The sequence below is a fragment of the Natrix helvetica genome (assembly GCF_964273705.1).
Source record: "Natrix helvetica genome assembly, chromosome: 8".
NCBI lineage: Eukaryota > Metazoa > Chordata > Lepidosauria > Squamata > Natricidae > Natrix > Natrix helvetica.
The window spans coordinates 6,129,842-6,136,250 of record NC_138559.1 but is presented as its reverse complement, the minus strand read 5'-3'; the positions used below and the strand labels follow the sequence as shown (position 1 = coordinate 6,136,250).

Here is a 6,409-nt window from a genome sequence, read left to right as displayed (position 1 = left end):
GCTTTGCTTCTGGCCCATTTATGGTGGGGTTTCAATTACGGGGCTGCCGTTTCACTGGCTTTTACGAGTGCTTGCATTTTTTATGTACTGCCACCTGTGGCTTAGTCCGTCACAAATGAAAGGTGCTTTCCTATCTATCACCTTAGGCCTTGAAGGAAGCAGGTGGGAGATCCCGGGGGCGTTGGGGAGAAGCCACGATGATGTCGAAGGCAGTTGGGGGTAATCCCGGGACGGCACATTGTGTTGTTCGTGGCTTCTCCTGGATAACCACATTTGCAGTGCCCTGGAAATGCAACTGTCTGTGGTTTGTGGCTAAATCTTGGTGATGGTACTTGCATAACATGCTACCCCAAATGAGACAATTCCAGACATATACCACTTTCATAGTGTTTTATAGCATACTCTAAGCCAAGGGGGTCTCCGACCTTTGGGGGACCAGTTCCATGGAAAGAGGTTTTCTGTGGACCCGGAGTGGGTGTGGTTTTGCATGCTGCCTGTATCCCATGGATGGGGCCTCGCCATGGCATGCCATGGCCTGATGCCAGACCACAAACAGGGGTTTGGAGACCCCCGCTCTAAGCGGTTTACAGAGTCAGCCTCTTGCCCCCAACGATCCAGGTCCTCATTTGACCCACCTTGGAAGGATGGAAGGCTGAGTCAAGGATGAGCCAGTTAGGATCGAACTCCTGCCAGTGGGCAGAGTCAGCTTGCAATGCTGCATTCTAACCACTGAGACGGAGGGAGGGACGGAGGAAGGAAAAGAGCAAATAGCCCTTGGACTTATACACCACTTTACCACTCTCTAAGCCAGGGGTGTCCAAACTTGGGAACTTTAAGACTTGTGGACTTCAACTCCCAGAATTCCCCAGCCAGCAGAGCTGGCTGGGGAATTCTGGAAGTTGAAGTCCACAAGTCTTAAAGTTCCCAAGTTTGGACACCCCTGCTCTAAGCCATTTACAGAGTCAGCCCCTTGCCCCCAACAATCTGGCTCCTCCTTTTACTGAACTTGGAAGGATGGAAGCCAGGCCGTGTGCGTGCACAGAGAGGACTACTAACTTGGATGTTAGCTGAGTGTGTGTGTATGTGTGTGTGTGTGTGTCTTTTCTGTAAACAGCCCAAATAGAATAGCAAATCCCTCCTGGCAACTATCATCCCAGAGGAGAAATGGAGGAGGCGGCTGTTATCTTCTTATGTAAGCGGCTGAGTTTCTTCGGAGCATCTAAACCATCAGCTTTGGGTTGTTGGAAGAAATGCCCTCCTGGGTTCAGTTCCAAGTGGGGAGAAAGACACTGGAGACATGGGGGCTGCTTGGGAAGATGGTTTAAAAGATGGTTTCTCATCGTTCCTATTGTTCCTATCACCCACCTCCTCCCACTTATGACTGCAGGACTGTGACTTTGTTGCTTGTATCCTTACGATTTATATTGATTGTTTCCTGATTGCTTATTTGTAACTTATGATTCTTGACGAATGTATCTTGTCTTTTTATGTACACTGAGGGCATCTGCACCAAAGACAAATTCCTTGTGTGTCCAATCACACTTGGCCAATAAAGAATTCTATTCTATTCTATTCTATTCTACTCTAGTTTTTTGGTCCTGAGCAAAGAAAAAGCACCCAGGTGGGAGAGAAAGAGGGAGAGATTTATATCTTCTCTTGGGCCCCACCTTGGAGCTTCCTGTCCCTGTATAAGAAATGTATTCTGATTGGTTGTCAGGCACCCAAGGCAGGGGCAACTCTGAAGTGCCTACAATCCCAAACTTGGTTGAATCTTGCTGGGTGATGATGTCATGAAAGGGCTTTGGGCAATTCCTATTCCTATTGTGGCTGAGGACTAATCCTTTGCGGGATCTTGGGTGAGGGCATTTGCCTCTGAATAGACCTAGCTATCTCTTTATCTCTTTAAGTGCTGACATCTGCTGTGGGCTATTGAGGAGGGTGGGGGCTATTAAGAGTGAGTCTGCTTCCTGCCTCTAAAAAAAAGTGTTTCTCCATTTCTCATCCAGGGAAATATAATATTCTGCCTTTTTCATATTTCCTAGAATATTTCATCCTTCTAGGAGAGGGGTGGGTGCTAACTTTCTACAGGACAATTACAGTCTCTCTGTGCAGCCAGTCGAGTTGCAGATTGGGATTTATGCCAGGATGCGAAAGACCACACCCAGTGTGTGTGTGTGTGTGTGTGTGATGCCCATACAAGTTGTAAAATGGGGACAAAATCACTTAACAAAATGTTTCAGTTAGCAACAGAAATGTCGGGCTCAATTGCGGTCGTAAGTCGAGGACTACCTGTAGATGCATGACTTACAATCGGTCGCTTAGTGACTATTCGTAGTTACCCTGGGCCACCCAGAGCTACTTATGACCTGGATTCAAAGTTCTGATGGTCACCCTCCCCCAGCATTATGCGGTTGTGTTTTCGGTGCTTGGTAACCGTTTATGGCAGCTTGTAGCATCCAGGGCACATTATTTTCCTTTTTTTTTTTGTTGAAAACAGCCTTTACTTTCTAGTTTGTGGCAAAAAAAAAGCCCATTGGCTAAAAACAGGTCCAGTTATTGACCAATGGCGTTCACTAAACAACTACAGCATTATTTAACGACCATTGCAAATAAAAGGTCATAAAATGAGCCATTTTACGAGTGCAATCCAGGTCAATTGATGGTCATTAAGATTAAGTTAGATCAACAGAGTTGGAAGGTACCAACCCCCTGCCCAAGCAGGAGACCCTGCACCATTTCTGACAGATGGCAGTCCAGTATCTTCTTGAAAGCTTCCAGTGCTGAAGCTCCCACAACTTTCAAAGGAAACTTCTGTTCCATGGGTTGATTGTTCTGTCAGAAAATTCCTCCTTAGTTCCAGGTGGAATCTCCTCTTGTTCAGTTTCCATCCATTGTTCCTTGTCTGGCCTTTGGGTGCTTTGGAAAATAGCTTGCCCCCCCTCCTCTCTGTGGCAGCCCCTCAAATATTGGAAGATTACTCTCATGTCTCCCCTGGTCCTTCTCTTCCCTAGACCAGCCATGCCCAGTTCCTGCAACTGTTCATCGTATGTTTTAGCCTCCAGTCTCCTCATCATCCTGGTTGCTCTTCTCTGCACTCTTTCTAGAGTCTCAACATCTTTTTTATAGTGTGGTGACCAAAACTGGATGCAGAATTCTAGGTGTGTCTTACTAAGGCTTTAAGACTTTGGAAAATAGCTTGAGCCCCTCCTCACTATGGCAGCTCATCAAATATCAGAAGATGCTATTATGTCTCCCCTGGTCCTTCTCTTCACTAGACTAGCCATGCCCAGTTTCTGCAACCGTTCTTCATACATTTTAGTCTCCATCATCTTGGTTGCTCTTCTATGCCCTTAACTTCCTGTGATTTCTCCTGGCAATTTTCTCCATGGAGGACCAATCTGAGAAGATGTTGCAACTAGCATCTCCCCTCCGCACCTACTGGGAATTCTACATCCATGAAAGACCACCATAGATTCAGAAGAACAACGCCAGAAAATAGCCAGGAAGAGAGAAAGCTTATCCATCAAAAATGACATTTTATTTTAACCTCTCCTTAGGCGGAAGAGGGGCTGTTATTCCTTCCGTGGGTTTCTTGTTTTGAAAACAGGTGGGCCTTAAAGGCACAAGAGGGTGTAAAGAAAACAGTAAACAGTAAACAGGGTGGGCTTAGCCCTGGGAGAAATGATGTGCCTCATAAGAGACACATGGAGGAAAGGCTGAGGAAGTTTATGAGGAAGGAGAGGGAGGGGGGAATGAAAGAACTCGGTTGTGGTTGGAGGCTGTGAGGGGGTGAGGGTGGCTGGATGGTCCCCACTTCATCCCCCCTAAATCCTTTTCCGAGTTCTGAGATGCTGTCCCTTCTGCCAAAAGACCTTTCATTCCCCAGGAAGTCTTATTATAGCTCATCAATCTTGGCCTAAAAGGGGAAGAAAAGGCAAGGGATAAAAAAAAACAACTTTAGGAATAAATCTGAGAGGGAAAGAAGAAAGAGTAAAGGAGAGGAAGAAAGGGAGGAGTGGTAAGAGTAGGAGAGAGGTCAGGAAGGGGAGGAAGAGGGGAGAAGTGGGGGAGAGGAAAGGGAAGAATAAAAGAGAAAGGAGAAAAGGAAAAAGAAAGGAGAGAAGAAGGGATAGAAGAGGGAAGAAGAAATAAAGTAAAATAAGATGGATACATGGGATGCCAGGAAAGCAATCTTGATTAAATTTTTAGGGGAAGAATTGAATTATAAATGATAAAAGATAACACATAATATTGACAATATCTATGAGAACTTATATTTGTGAATGTATGTATGAGAAACAAAAACAAAAAACTTTTTTCTAAAAAAACCCAAAGAGGAATAAATATGGGATGACATGACCAGGGGAGGTGCAAAATAAGGCAAAACCCTTTCTCTTTCCACTGAGCTGGCAGTGCCACACCTACGCACCTTAACAGGCCCTCCCTGCCAACAGACACACGGGGGGAGGGGACATCTCGCTGGCACAAACAGCGACAACTCCCCTGAGTGCGTGCAGAGTGACTTTCTTCCCCCCTTCCTCAGCACCTGCCAGCGCGTCCTGGAAAGTGAAAAAGTGGAGATTGCTTTCCAGGACAGATGGCAAGAACTCCCACGCAGGGAGGCCTGGCGGGTCGCCTATTTTGAGAGATGGAACATATAGTCTGCGTATTCGCTGAATGGCTTGACGCCATTGGTGCTGGGAAAGCACATGGCACAGGAAGAGGATGCAAGGGGCAAGGCCTGGTGAAAAAAACCAGAGCCCGCTACTGGGATGCACTGGTGGGTGTGGGTGGGGGATGTTGATACTCTATTTCCCCGAAAATGACCTCCCCGGATAATAAGCCAAATCGGGGCTTTTGAGGGCGCTAAAACAAGCCCTCCCCCAAAATATTGCAACACAGCAGCAGCCATGAGGTGACCACGCTGCCGCCTCCTGGACCTCAAAAATAATAAGACACCCCCCCCCAAAAAAAATAAGGCCAAGCGCTTATTTCGGGGGTCAAAAGAAAATAAGACTCTGTCTTATTTTCAGGGAAATATGGCAGGGACCTACAAAATTGGATCATTTTGGGGAACAGAATCTGGAGTGACTGTTCTCACAGCTTTTTTTCACTTTAATTTCTCCCCCCCCATTTAAAATTGAGGAGGGGGATCTGTTGGAATCAGCAGAACATCTCCGGCAATCTTCTTTCTGGCCACGGAAAAGTGTGTGTGGGGGTGTCTCCTGGGCACGAGACACCAGCAAAGCTTCCAAAATTTTGAGCTCACCCGGCAAAGACCCTTTTCTGTTGGCAAGCTCTCCGGCCTGAGATTAGTTACCAGGAACCGAAGATGGGTCGTTTTAGAAGGAACACCCCCCCTTCCATCTTCTGGAAAGCCGTGCCAGGAAAACAGGGCCGAGGGCGACTGAAGGAATGGCATAGGACAGGGGGTGTCAAACTCAATTTCATTGAGGGCTGCATCAGGGATGTGTTTGACTTCGGGGGGGGCTGAGTAGGCGTGGGCAGGGCTGGCAGAAGTACCGGGGGCCAGTGCTGTTTCCAGGGTGGCCCACGGGCCTTGAGTTTGACACCCCTGGCATAGGAGCAACATGGATTCTGGGAGACACCTGTGCCACGCCTTCGCCTATCAACGCCCTTCCGATTCTTTCCGTTCTCAGCTGATCCGGCCAAAGGCACCCAGACAGGAGACCAATGACAACTCACCCACCCACCCCTGCTCCTGATGAACGGGGCAGTCACGGGTCTGAGCTCCCTTGATTAGAACCACACCATGAAGTCATTTCCTCCTGCCTCCCCCCCCTTCTCCCCCTCCCCCATGACTTCAGGCCTCGCAGAACACTCCGTCTGGGGTGAGTAAGTTCCTGAGTAATAGAGTTAGCCGAGGGGGCTTCTGTTTTCCATCATGTTTGCGAACAAGGCTGCTGGTGACGGCTCAGCTTCTCGGTCAGGTGGCAGATAAGGCTGGCAGCAGGGCATGGAGGGGGTAACATGGACTGGATGCGAGGTGGAACGAGACCGGATCCCAGGGGCTGGATCCTTTCCCAAAATCTATTAGCCCAAAGCTATTGGTGAGCCTCTCTTTGGGGGGTGCAGCCATGTTTTTCAAGCGATGGGGAGAACATTTCCTCCAGCCCACCAGCAGTCAAAGGAATGGCTCTTTCTGGTTCCTTCTGGTGCTGGCAAGGATGTGTGTGTGTGTGTGTGTGTGTGTGTGTGTGTGTGTGTGTGTGAGGGGGTGGGCAGCACAATATCTTTTAAATATCCCTTTGGGGAGTGTCTGTGGAGATTATCAGTCATCCAGGTCATGGTTGCCCCAAAGTTGCTTTTTTAAATTTTAGTTTAGAAGGCAACTGGACTGTCATTTCTTTGAGAAAAAGAAGGATCAGCAACAGAATAGAGCTGGAAG

The 6,409-nt window shown here is 47.9% G+C and overlaps 1 protein-coding gene across 1 annotated transcript in view; it reads right to left on the bottom strand.

Annotated features, from left to right (window-relative positions):
• Positions 1–3,516: 3,516 nt before the first annotated feature.
• Positions 3,517–6,409, bottom strand: part of FAM178B (family with sequence similarity 178 member B) — a 276,725-nt gene continuing 273,832 nt past the window's right edge. The window contains exon 18 of the mRNA XM_081960741.1: positions 3,517–3,916. The gene's annotated coding sequence lies outside the window, so the exon portion shown is untranslated. The remainder of the gene's footprint in view (positions 3,917–6,409) is intronic.